Consider the following 12,292-nt stretch of genomic DNA (forward strand, 5'->3'; position numbering starts at 1 on the left):
TGTTAGTGGAAGGCAGACGTGGAGGGTGGAGAGATAAGCTTTCAGCCCAGTGCAAATAGGAGTTGGTCCCTTTAAACGTGGAGCCGGGAACGTTTTCATCACTTACAGGAAAAAGATCGCCTCATTTCACCGCCTTGCGCAACACGAGCTCACTGTCCAAGCGGCAGAGCACTGGCCACAAACCCAACTGGCAGATCCCAGGCAAAGGCAGGGATTTCACACCACTCCACCGGGGCAGGAAGGAGCAGCCACCCACTAGGACTGCGCGCACGCTCCAGGCTCGCAGGGATGCCCGGCAAAGACACGGGCCACCTTTGCTTTCCTGCAGCCCCGGGAAATGTGAGGTGCCCCCACATCACCCAGGGCCCCAGCGACTCTAAACCACCCCTCGTTTCTCCAGTGGGTCTAAAGTACACCCAGTTCTTTTTGCGTCCAGTGGTTCTGTGTTTCATCTTCTCTGGGATCCTGGAAATTGTTTCAATTTTCCCTAGACCCAGTCATGCTGGTTTTCATGGGTGACCACCAGGACTCCATGTACAAAGCTCAGAGGGACCAAATCTCCTTGCTGTCATAGTATCGTAGTGCTTAGGGTCGGAAGGGAGCTAAACAGATCGTCAGGTCCGACCCCCTGCCCCGGGTGGGACATGCACGTGCTCTGAGGACGCAGTAAAGCACAGATGAGGGCAAGGAAATGGGGTGAATGTTGAAGAAGGAAGCAGAGGGGCTCGAAAAAACAGTCAGGTGAGTCTCCCAGGAAAAGGAAGTCACATGGTTCAATAGGATTTTCTTTTAGAAAAAAGAGAAATATTGTGATTTTTCTGATGAGTGTCTCTAAAACAAGAGTTGTCCTATTTGAATGGAACAAAAAATGAAAAGTTTGGTGGTTTTCAGTTACATTTTTAATGCTTTCCTCTCTCTTTTTTTCCCCTTTTCTTATTACTTTTTTTTAAACTTTTTTTTTGCCAGTTGTTCCATTTCAGCCCTTCGGACTGCCAAGGGGAGAGGGAGAGAGACCAGTGGGGAAAACCCAAGGAGTTGAAATATTTGGCGGGATGCAACAGAGTGTTGGGGTTTGTTTTTTAAAGCAAACAATCAACATCTTTTTAATGCAAATTTTCCCCCTAAGTTTTTGTTTTTGAAAAAGGTGTGCACTACTTCTCACTCGTTTACTCTCCATGGCATATGAGACTCGTCACCCAGCAAAGTCTCCCACGTAGATGTTCCTAACCTAGTGCAGCCTACTTGCTGAAGTGCTGCACCTGAGACTCGGGAGACCTGGATCCTATTCCCAGCTCTGCCACTTCAGCAGGTCTTGTCATGGCTCTGTGCCTCAGTTTGCCCATCTGTAAAATGGGAACAGTGACACTGGTACCCCCCCCCCCAAGTACGCAGTGCTTTGAGATCTCCTCAAATGTGGAGAAGTAGAAGAATTCTTCCTCCGCCTCCGCCTCAAGGAAAATTTCCACGACCAAACTGAACCCACTCCCAACAACAACTCATCCTCTGTCAACATTCAGGAAAAGATCAATGCCAAAACCCCCCAAAAAACATCAGATTGGACACCTCACAGTGGACAAAACCCTAACCTGGACCGCTACGTTGACTCCTTCAGGGAAAGAATGACCAATGAAATAATCAGCAACACACGCCACCATAACAACCTCTCTCTACCAGAGAAAAAGGCCATAGCATCTCTACGATTTAACCGCCAAATAGTAATAAAACCGGCAGATAAAGGAGGAGCCATAGTCATCCTAAACCGCGAAGACTACGTGAAGGAAGCCAACAGACAGCTCTCTGACCACCTGCTACAAAGAACTACAAGAAGATCCTACTCCCCTTTGCACCAAGAAACTCAACAATACCATCAAATCATTTCCAGCAAGAGTACAAACAAAACTGCAGACCTTAATCCCCCCTCCACCTAACCCGGGGACTTTTTACATGCTCCCGAAAATCCACAAGCAAGGGAACCCTGGCAGACCTGTCATAACCAACCATGGGACCCTAGCTGAGGAAATACCGGGTTTCGTTGAATCAATCCTAAAACCACTCGTCACCCACAGAGCAAGTTTTGTACAAGACACTACAGGCTTTTTATGGAAACTTGAAAACAGAGACCATCTTCCCAGCAACACCCTCCCAGCCGCCATGGACGATACCAGCCTATATACCAACATCCCACACCAGGACGGCATCCAAGCCGGCCTCACATATCTACAGGAACAAGATGGCAACTCCGAATACAGACCCAAAGATATTACTGACCTTGTACACTTCATCCTCGCACGCAACAATTTCACTTTCAATAATTAGCACTTCCTCCAGATGATGGGAACAGCTGTGGGCACCAAAACGGCCCCACATTATGCCAACCTTTTTATGAGCCACCTGGAAGAAGACTTCCTGCACCATCAAACCCTTGGTAGACTTAAGATATATCGATGACATCTTCATCATTTGGACTGAAAACCTACAATCCCTGATTGAGTTTAATCAGAAATTCAGCAACCTCCATCCCTCCATCCGACTTTCTCTAGAGTACTCCAGCACCAACATCTCCTTTTTAGGCACGATGATCAGTATCCAGAATGATGAAATACAGACCACGCTATACAAGAAACCCACAGGCCAACATACATATCTGTGCAGAACCAGCCATCACCTTACACGCACCAAGAAAGCTGTGATATACAGCCAAGCCTTCAGATACCACCGAATTTGCACTGAAGAGAGCACCTGGGATTGCCACCTCACCAATCTTAAAAAGGCTTTCACCCAGCAAGGACACTCCTCCAGAGAGACAGATCGCACGTTTGAAAGAGCCACCCGGATACCACGTGAAGAACTGCTGCAGTACAGAAGAAAACCCCCCAGAAATCGCACACCGCTGCTTATGACCTATCACCCCTCCCTCGAACCTGTATGGAAAACCCTCGAACAATTGCAACCCATACTAGAAAGAGACCTTACTCTAAAAAAGATCATCCCAGAGCCACTCATCCTAGCCTTCAAACAAGCACCAAACCTCGCTAACCGCATCACCAGAAGCAAACTTCCTCAAGCCCAAACACACCAAAAGGATCCAGACCATGCCAGGACAAGAAATGCAAAACCTGCCAACACATCTCCACCGCCCGCACAAGTGCTACACCCCCCAGCAGAGCCATCCGCATTCCCGGATCTTACAGCTGCACCTCCAGAAATGTCATGCATCTCATCCAATGCACCAAATGCCCTGAGGGAAAATACGTAGGAGAGACCAAACAGCAACCGCGCCAGAATGAACGCACACCGGAAATCCATCAAAGACAGGAATACCCAATGACCGGTGGGGGCACATTTCTCACAAGAAAACCACTCTCTCTCCAACCTCTCTGTCCTGATCCTCAAAGGAAACTTGCACAACACTTCCCAGAGACGAGCCTACGAACTCCACTTCATCCACCTCCTGGACACTAAAAATCATGGCCCAGATATAGACACTGGATTTATGACACATTATAACCTGCCAGACACCTGACTCCTTAGGTATCTCTCCACTATTCATCCCCCTTCTCTCTCTTCCCCCCCGCCTGTCTCTCACCCATTGACTCCTCAATCTACATTTTCACTGCCTACCTGTCTTGCGCGCAGACCAGGCCAGCCTCTGGCCTCTTCACTTCTCATGCCATCCAGGAAGAGCACACACCGACTGCTAAAACTTCCTTAGGCTGACGAAGGGTTTTTGAATCCGAAAGCTTGCTCGGTAATGGTTTTCCAGCTATTTAAGTTGGTCTAATAAAAGATATCAGATTCACGCAAAGAACCTTGTTGGCCTTGAGATCCCCAGCGCATGGAGACCTGACTCCTCGCTGTAATGACCAAGGACGTTTTTACGCTGTCCTGTTTGCAAACCTTAACTAGCAACCCCAGTCTCGCAGCCACGCAGGGAACCCCTGGTACCTTAAGGTGCAGCTAAATAGGGAACAAGAGCTACCAGCTGGTACACCAAAGCTGAGAGGGCCAAGTCCTGATCCCTGGTGCAAATCCAAAGTAATTCTGTTAGCTTTGGTGGAATTCTTCAGGGAATCGAGATTTCGAGGGTCAGCCATGATTGCAATTCATTCTTTGAAGCCGCTATCGTCTATCCCGGCATGCTCTGCAACTCCATTGTTCTCAGTGGGAAAGGAACAAAGTTCTCTACTTCCAAAGACTTCACCTTGCAAACTGAGTCCGTTAGATACAAGCAATAGCTGGCGGCTCTCCTTATGGCCGAGGCGCTGTGAAAGACGTACACACATTTGGCGATTGTGCTATACGTGGATCCTTTGGGACGAGCAGTCTGAAATTTTCTCCGAGACTACATAGACCTTTCCAGGAGCCAGTCACTGGGGGTCTTTTCAGGCAGTTACAGCAGTCGTCCATTGACTACAACACTTTGAATCAGGCTCCAGTTAAGACCTGGCCTGAAGGAAGAAGGTGCCATCTTGTCTTTAGCTCCTTTGCCCCGAGAGGCAGTTAGGGTGAGCTGAAAAAAGGGAGAAAATTTCTACTTTTCTTTTCTTAACCCCCCACAATCTTAAATAACTTTCTTTTTTTCAGGTTTTAGCACTTGAAAGACAGTATTTGGAGCCAGAACGGGACAGAAACTCAAAAAATATGTCATTGGCTTGGAATGCTCAGTTTCCTGCTGGTTTTCAGGAAAAACGATGTTCCGTGAAAAATGTCATTTATTCATAAGCTCAGTTTTCCATTGAAAAAAGCTGTCAGAGAAAACTTTTGGCCACACTCCTGGTGTTGACTATGACTCGTGTGACTGAAGAAGCTTGTCCTTTTTGAAAGAGCTGGAATAAGCAACTCTTCTAGGAAAGGACACAGTTGTGTCTGCCTTCGGGAGCAGGCAAGTTCTTCAGTTAAAATGATGCTCGTGTTTTGCTGCTCCAGCTGAGGACTGCAAAGCCCTGCTCAGCTCTTAGTGAATGAAGTCTCACAACGTTTCTGGGTGGCAAGTTAGGCAATTATCTTTCTCTTTTATGAATGAGTCAAGTGAGACAGAGAGGGGTGGAGTGAATGGCCCCAAGGCCTTACAGAAAACCTTCTGGAGATGCTTCATCTGTCTGCTGAGGTCAGTGGGAAGACCTTTGATGTCACTAGACCACCGCCCACCCCTTCAAGTACCTAGTCTACTCATCTTCTGTTTGGGATAAATCAAACTGTTGTTGCTAAATTGCCAGCTGTAAATGTTATTCATGTCTGAACATCTTCTTTGTCTTCCTCTTTGGAGGAGCGAAAGTACGGCAACGAACTTGCACAGTGATCATTTCTTTATTCCTTCTTTCTGTGCTTCCACAATGTGATATATGAGCACCTATAGAGTCCCCTCTTAGTACAGCAGTTGAAATCTTGTAGATCAGTGGTTCGCAACATTTTCTGTACCAGGACCCATTTGTAAACATCGATGGCCAGTCCTGACCCAGTGCCCCTCACTCCCGACCCGCTGCCCAGAGCCCCCAGTCCCCCAGTGTGTGGGGCATGGGAGGCCCCAAGCAGCCCCTTGCAGGCTGGACCTCTTACAGCCTGCAAAGGAAATGCTGTGGCTTCCCACATTTTTCTCTTTTAAAGGAAAGTCCATTTTTAAAGTTTGCGACCCTTCCATATATTCTTGCGACCCACTTTTGGGCCACAGCCCGTGGGTTGAGAAATGCTGCTCTAGATCTTCCTTTGATCAGCTTTCAGATCCAACTATTAAAGGATGTGTTGCAGCTCTGTTGGTGGTGGGGTACGTGATAGCCCCTGGGAACCCCACTCATAGGCCAAGATCCTGCTAGGTGCGGTACAAGCACAGACTAACGATTTCTGTCCCCAAAACCTCCCACCCCCCACCTTTCATCTCTAGTCCAACATTGAACTGACTGTGTTCATACTGAGAGATGGGGCCAATGTGCCTGGTTTTGATAAGAATCTTCACTCGGAGCAAGGCTATTTTCACTTAGAAACAGGGCCTGTTCGGGTTAAAAAATTCAGCCTGTTTTCACAGGACAGTAGGCCCACATTTAAACAAATAAATTTACAACCACGTATTTTATTCAGAAATGTATCCTTTCTAAGCACGTAAAACTGGGAAACAGCTTGGACTGTGCAACGTTTTGCATGTTCAGAGAAATACTTGGCACCTCTCTGATAAGAAATGCACTCAGTGCTGAGCAGGACACAGCTCGGGACAGGAGGAAAACAGGACTTGAGTAGGAACTGTGGGAACACACTAGCAACCCCAGGGGTGGGCCTGAGTGGCACAAGGTAGGAAGGTCCTTGAAGTGGGTTTGGTCTCGCCCCCAAACTCTGACTACTGTCTGCCTTATAGCTAAGGAGCCTGAGGCTGGGGACCAAGTGACGAAAAACATCAACCGGCAGCTCAGCTGAGAGAGAGACTTGCAAAGGGTGTATAAGGGTTTTGGTAGTCGAGATGGGGCTGTTGGTTTGTTCATACTGGGGAGAGATCAGACCTTGCTGACCACAGGGTCTACATTACGGCCAATGCTGGGAGCTTTATCTGATGCCAGGGTTGGTGAGCAAGTCTGACTTGGGTTTTGCCCAACTTCTGGGGCATGATCTAACTCAATAGTGCCTGCACGTGAGACGTAGAGTGCACCCGCCTGCGATGCCTGGTTGTGCCAAGTGGGTTGATTCCAAGAAGATTTTAATTCCCCATCTGCGTGGGATTTGCTTCTTGCTCCTCTGGTGTCTGGGAGTCAAACAGACTCCTGAGGAACGTCAACTGCATGCAGCTTCCCCGTTGTTAGACAAGGAGAGGTCAGTGAGGAACGCGTGAAGTGAAGATGATTCTTGCTCTTGTGCAACGGGGTGTCTCAGCGTGCTGAGCTGGGACAGACAGAGAAGAGAGCAATGGACTAGGGTGCCTCCGCACATGATGCCAGTCCTTACAAGTTGAGCTCAGGTTGTGGGATTTCTGGGGTAACTCACTTATGGCGACAGGTAGCTCGCACATGTCAACCCTGATTGCCGTCTGTGACCAACACCCACCTCTCCTTTGCGGGGGATGGCAAGGAAATGCATCCTCTCAGTCCCAGCAGGCCACAACGCTACAGTGCGGGGGCGGGCAATTATTTTGGGCGGAGGGGTGCTTACTGAGTTTTGGCAAGCCATCAAGGGCCGCGTGACAGGCAGCCGGGGCACATAAATATCAATTTTCTAAATTTTTTAGGGACCCCGCAGGCTGGATAGAATGGCCTGGTGGGCCGCGTCTGGCCTGCGGGCCGCATTTTGCCCACCCCTGCTATAGTGCGTTGGTAAATTGAGCTGTGCGTGTACTTTCTATGAAGCTCTGCTGAAGACAATATGAACTTATTCTCTGCCAGGGGGCAGCTGGCCCAGATCCGACCTCTTTGTAGGGACTGAAGATGACCATTTTGTGGTTGTTGGCTTACTATGATGAGCTGAGATGCAATCTGCCTTCTAGAAGTTAGGAGTTCATGTTAACAACCAAAACGCAGGGTATTAATTGGGGTCTCTGTACTAAATCCATGGACTAAATGAATTTGAATGTGGCTTCATGACCCTGAGAAGTCAATCTGCCCCTAACTTGGGTCAAGGTTGGGACAGAGGAAGCTAGTAGTGTTGATTCCAAGCCTGTGTCTGCTCTGTGGTTAGCCAGAAACCTACTGTCCCCTGGTCTGTCCTTGAGGATACCTTCTTAGTGGCCTGAAATTCACTGGAGACTCTGAAAATGCATTTAAAAACATTTAGTTCTGGGGTGTGATCCTGCCAGTACTTGCTACCAGGTGTGGTGATGGTGGGGTTGGCCCAGATGCTGGTTGGAAAGTCATTTTCCATAGAAAAGGGAAACTCGTGCAAAATTCAGCTCTCCCTTCCCCCCACTTTCTTTTTTTTTGAAGAACACAATCCACCTAAAATTCAACTTCTTGCTTGTTCAACAAAAACATGACAAATATTGAAAAGGAGTATCTGTTTTTCATCAACTTCTCCAGCTCAAGCGCTCTGGAGTTGTGAAGGATCTCATTGAGCTCAAGGGCTGTTTTAACTTGTATCAGCACATAATGGCCCTCCGGGGACCGCTCTGCTAGCCAGGACCACTGGAGCGCATCTGACTCTAGGCTTGCCCTAGAATTGCTGTCTTTGCAGAGGGACCAGGGACAGCAAGGGCTGGCAGCTCGGGAGTCTTACGTTGGCGGAGAATCAAAGGCAGCTTTACGTCTCACTTCTACTGCTAGAGTTGCATGAGGGGCATCTCTGTGGCCTTGAGGATCTGGACGATTGCTATTAAATCACTGGATGATACAGTCCCCTGTTCCTGCTAGGTTAGTGCTCCATCCAGTGTTGTCCTGAATGCATCCTTGCTGTTTCTGGTTTGACTGGAGTAGAGAAAGTTTCCCATCTTATGGAATTGGGCTGTTCAATAAAACTGCAGACTAGCAGCTCTCCAAACTTAGGGTAGCGCAGATGTATGTGGGTCACCAGGAAGCACCTCCTAAGAAATCAGCATGCCTGTCATAGGTGAGGCTCTTGGTAACAGGGTTTTCCAGCAGATTGAGGCCTTTGAAGATCCTCACCAGTGCTTTGGGTCATCCCCAGAAGCAAAAGATAATAGCTCCTGTATAGCACGTGACAGAGGAGGTCACCATTGCTATCAAACACACACACAAAAGTGAAGCGATTTACCCAAGGTTGTCCAGCAGCTTAGTGGTAGGAGTGGGAATAAAATCCAAGTCTCCTGGATCCCAGTCCAGTGCTCTGGCCACTTCCATACTTCTCTTAGAAAAAGCAGTGCTAACATGATACCATGGCCCCAGCTATAATGAAAGGACTGGGAGGGATCAGATGGGTAGATATGAATTAAGAGCTTTTTCCAGGTGGAAGGGACAGCGTAGCTAAAGCACAAAGAAGTGAGTAGAGAAAAAAGAAATGAAGGAGGTTACGAAGATGGAGTGGGGGGGAGCACAGGGAGTTAGAGCAGGGGAAGCAGGAATGTGCTGGGCCTAGGAAGCGATGAGGAGGACCTTGGACTTCCTCGCAGGGGAGGAGAAGGGAAGGTCAGCGGGATGTGGGTGGGTGCGTCAGAGAGCTCCCTCTGCACCTATGGAGACGTGCTCCTTCCTCCTGTTCTCTGGGGATGGGGCAGAGCGGCAGGGTGTGAACACAGATGTTTCAGGAAACACCTTGTACTAGGGCAGGGAACTTCTGCTCCTGTTCAGCACTGGCTGTATCCCAAAGAGAGCGGTAGAAACATGTTGCTTTGATCCCAGAGCGCTCACAAACATCTTATCTATTGCAGTTGTTGCGTCTCCCACTGAAATGCAGCCACTTCTGCAGCAGGATGCAGCGGCTGGTTAGCACGGGCGTTTTAGGAGAGGGAATGAAGAAGGTTTCTGCAGGATTGGACTCAGGATTTTCCACGATTCCCTACAAATCTTTGGTGTGCCTTGCTTTTCCTTTTTTTTTGCGTGTGTCTGATGCTTCAAAAAGGCCTGTTTTAAAAGTTCTTAACTCTCACATGCACAAAACTGCCCTCGGGGCACAAAATGGGTAAGATGGGTTCACTCGGACAGATCCAGGGTGCAGCCCCCCTGCACTCGCTGCTGGCGTTGTGCAGCCAGCTCCTTTCAGAATAGGGCTCAGCATTAAAAACTTTCCATGGGCTTTACATCCACTGATACCCACTTGCAGGGGAAGGACCGATGCAGCTCAACTGGGGAGCAGACACTACGGAGTTAAGCACCTGATGATGATTTTCTTTTCTTTTTTTTCTGAGCACCCACAGCCTCTGCTGGGAAAAAGGTTTCTATGCATGGTTGTGCAATTGCCAAGTCGTTTTGGTTCCACGAGGTTTGAAATCATCTTTGAAATGTTTGGTTTCCCAAAAGTCCAGTTTCCAACAAGTTTGCAGGGAGCTACAGCTGCTTAGTAAAAGAGAAACGATTAAGTGTAGGACAAGACCTACCGGTGGGTGGGTGGGGGGAAAAGATTATCCTCCGGTTACTGATACCGAAGTTCCTGCCCCTTCATCTGTAGCATCTGCTGCTGCCTCCTGTGGGACAGAGGATCGTGGGCTTGCTGCACCGTGGCCCTGGTCCAGTCTGGCCAGTCCTGTGTTCCTATTTTGTGAAAAAACAGGAAACTTGGATAGCATTCGCTTCTTTTCCCCTGAAAGTTTGTTTTGAAAAAAGAGCTTTTTTTTTTTCAAAAAAGGGGGAAAAAGGTGATTCCCCACAGCCTCTTCTCGGGGGTGCTCTGCTTTGAAAACCATGCCCTCGACTCCCATTTCCAACAGGGCTTGGGTCATGTGGTGGGCGCTGGATTTTTAGCAGCACGCTCACGTTAGACACTACACGTGCACGTTAATGTGCATTGCAGCTTATTTTAATGTGCATTAAGTGTCACTTAAAAAACGTGCTCTTCAGTTAATGTGCATCTTCCTAGCACCTCACAATGGAGGTCCTAGATTTAATGCACATTAACTGAAGCATGTTAACGAACATGTAGACAAGCCCTAACTCTTGAAAGGAGCCTGAGGGCGTATCAAGGTGACCCGAGTCCTCCTGAGGATCTGACCCCCAGTCACTTGTTTGAGACTTCAGAAAGGGCCCGTGGAAGAACTGGGGTTGTAACTGAGACGGGCCTGGCTCCCAGCGCCGTGCAGGCTGTTCCTCTGGGGAGGAGTCTTTGTGCTGTGTCTTTTGTGTGGAAGAGGCTGGGGGCGAACAAAACAGGCTCCCCAGACGCATTCCTGCTAGGGGGTCCAGAGATGGCACCTATAGCACGTGGGAGCTGGGTTTCCTGTTGTGGGGGGAAGTCTAAAACTCTGAAATGTGTTTTTTCCATTTCGAAAGATATATCTATATTTATTTGTGTATATGTGTGTGTGTATATCTATATCTATATATAGCTATCTATATTTCTGTGTGTGTATGTGTATATATATATCTATATATAGCTATATGTGTGTGTGTGTATGTATATCTATATATGTGTGTGTATATGTGTGTGTGTATATATATCTATATGTATGTGCATGTATATAGAGAGAGATATGTATATGTGTGTGCATGTATATATAGAGAGAGATATCTTTGTGTGTATATGTGTATGTATATATAGATCTATATGTGTCTGTATATGTGTGTGTGTATATCTATATACAGCTATCTATGTGTGTGTATAAGTGTGTGTATACGCGTGTGTGTATATATAGAGATATCTGTGTATATATGTGTGTGTATATATCTATATATAGCTATCTATATGTGTGTGTGTGTGTAGAGAGAGATCTGTATGTGTGTATATGTGTGTGTATATAGATATCTATATATAGATATAAATACATGTGTATATAGATATCTATATAGATGTGTATATGTGTGTATATAGATATCTATATACAGCTATCTATATCTGTGTGTATATGTGTGTGTATATATATCTATAGCTATCTATATGTGTGCATATGTGTGTATGTATATACATATAGAGAGATAGTTATATGTGTGTATATGTGTATGTATATAGAGAGAGAGATATCTTTGTGTGTATATGTATATGTATATATATCTATATATAGCTATCTATATGTATGTACAGGTATGTGTATACATGTGTGTATATATAGAGATATCTGTATGTGTGCATATGTGTGTGTATATATCTATATATAGCTAGCTATATGTGTGTGTGTATATATAGAGAGATATCTATATGTGTGTATATAGATAGCTATATATAGATATATATAGTGTGTATATGTGTGTGCATATAGATAGCTATATATAGATATAGATATGTGTCTATGTATATATGTGTGTATATATGTACACACACGCATAAAGAAAAAAATGCAAAAACATTTTCTGAGGGGGAAAAAAGAGTTTCAAGTTGATTGGAAAGCTCATTTTCCCCCAATAAAACCCAAATATTTTATTCCAACAGCACCTCCTAAAACTGGTTTTACATTAAAAAAAAGGATTTAGCTTCAGAAAGTCAGTTTTAAATTAAAAGGCAGAACTGTTGCATGCTGACAATGTGCAACCAGGACACTTTGACATTTGGCAAAACATTTCATTTTAATTTTTTTTGTAAACAAGGTTTTGGGCCTTGACACGTTTTTGGTAAACACTTCAATGTAGGTGTAAATGGCACATTCTTGTGGAAAATCCATTTTTACTCAGTTCGACTGACACTACTTCCCCTGAGCTCCGCTACAGCGACCAGGGCCTGTGGGGAAGCCTGCCAGGATTTCTGTGGTAAGGGTCAGACTATGGCTTGACGGGCTGGCAGCTCC

At 46.5% G+C, this 12,292-nt stretch overlaps 1 pseudogene; it reads left to right on the forward strand.

Moving 5' to 3' along the window:
* Positions 1 to 1,944: 1,944 nt before the first annotated feature.
* Positions 1,945 to 2,813, forward strand: LOC149853768 (uncharacterized; annotated as a pseudogene).
* The last annotated feature ends 9,479 nt before the right edge of the window (positions 2,814 to 12,292 follow it).

Source organism: Crocodylus siamensis, chromosome 13 (assembly GCF_052110815.1).
Source record: "Crocodylus siamensis isolate JL-2025a chromosome 13, ASM5211081v1, whole genome shotgun sequence".
NCBI lineage: Eukaryota > Metazoa > Chordata > Crocodylia > Crocodylidae > Crocodylus > Crocodylus siamensis.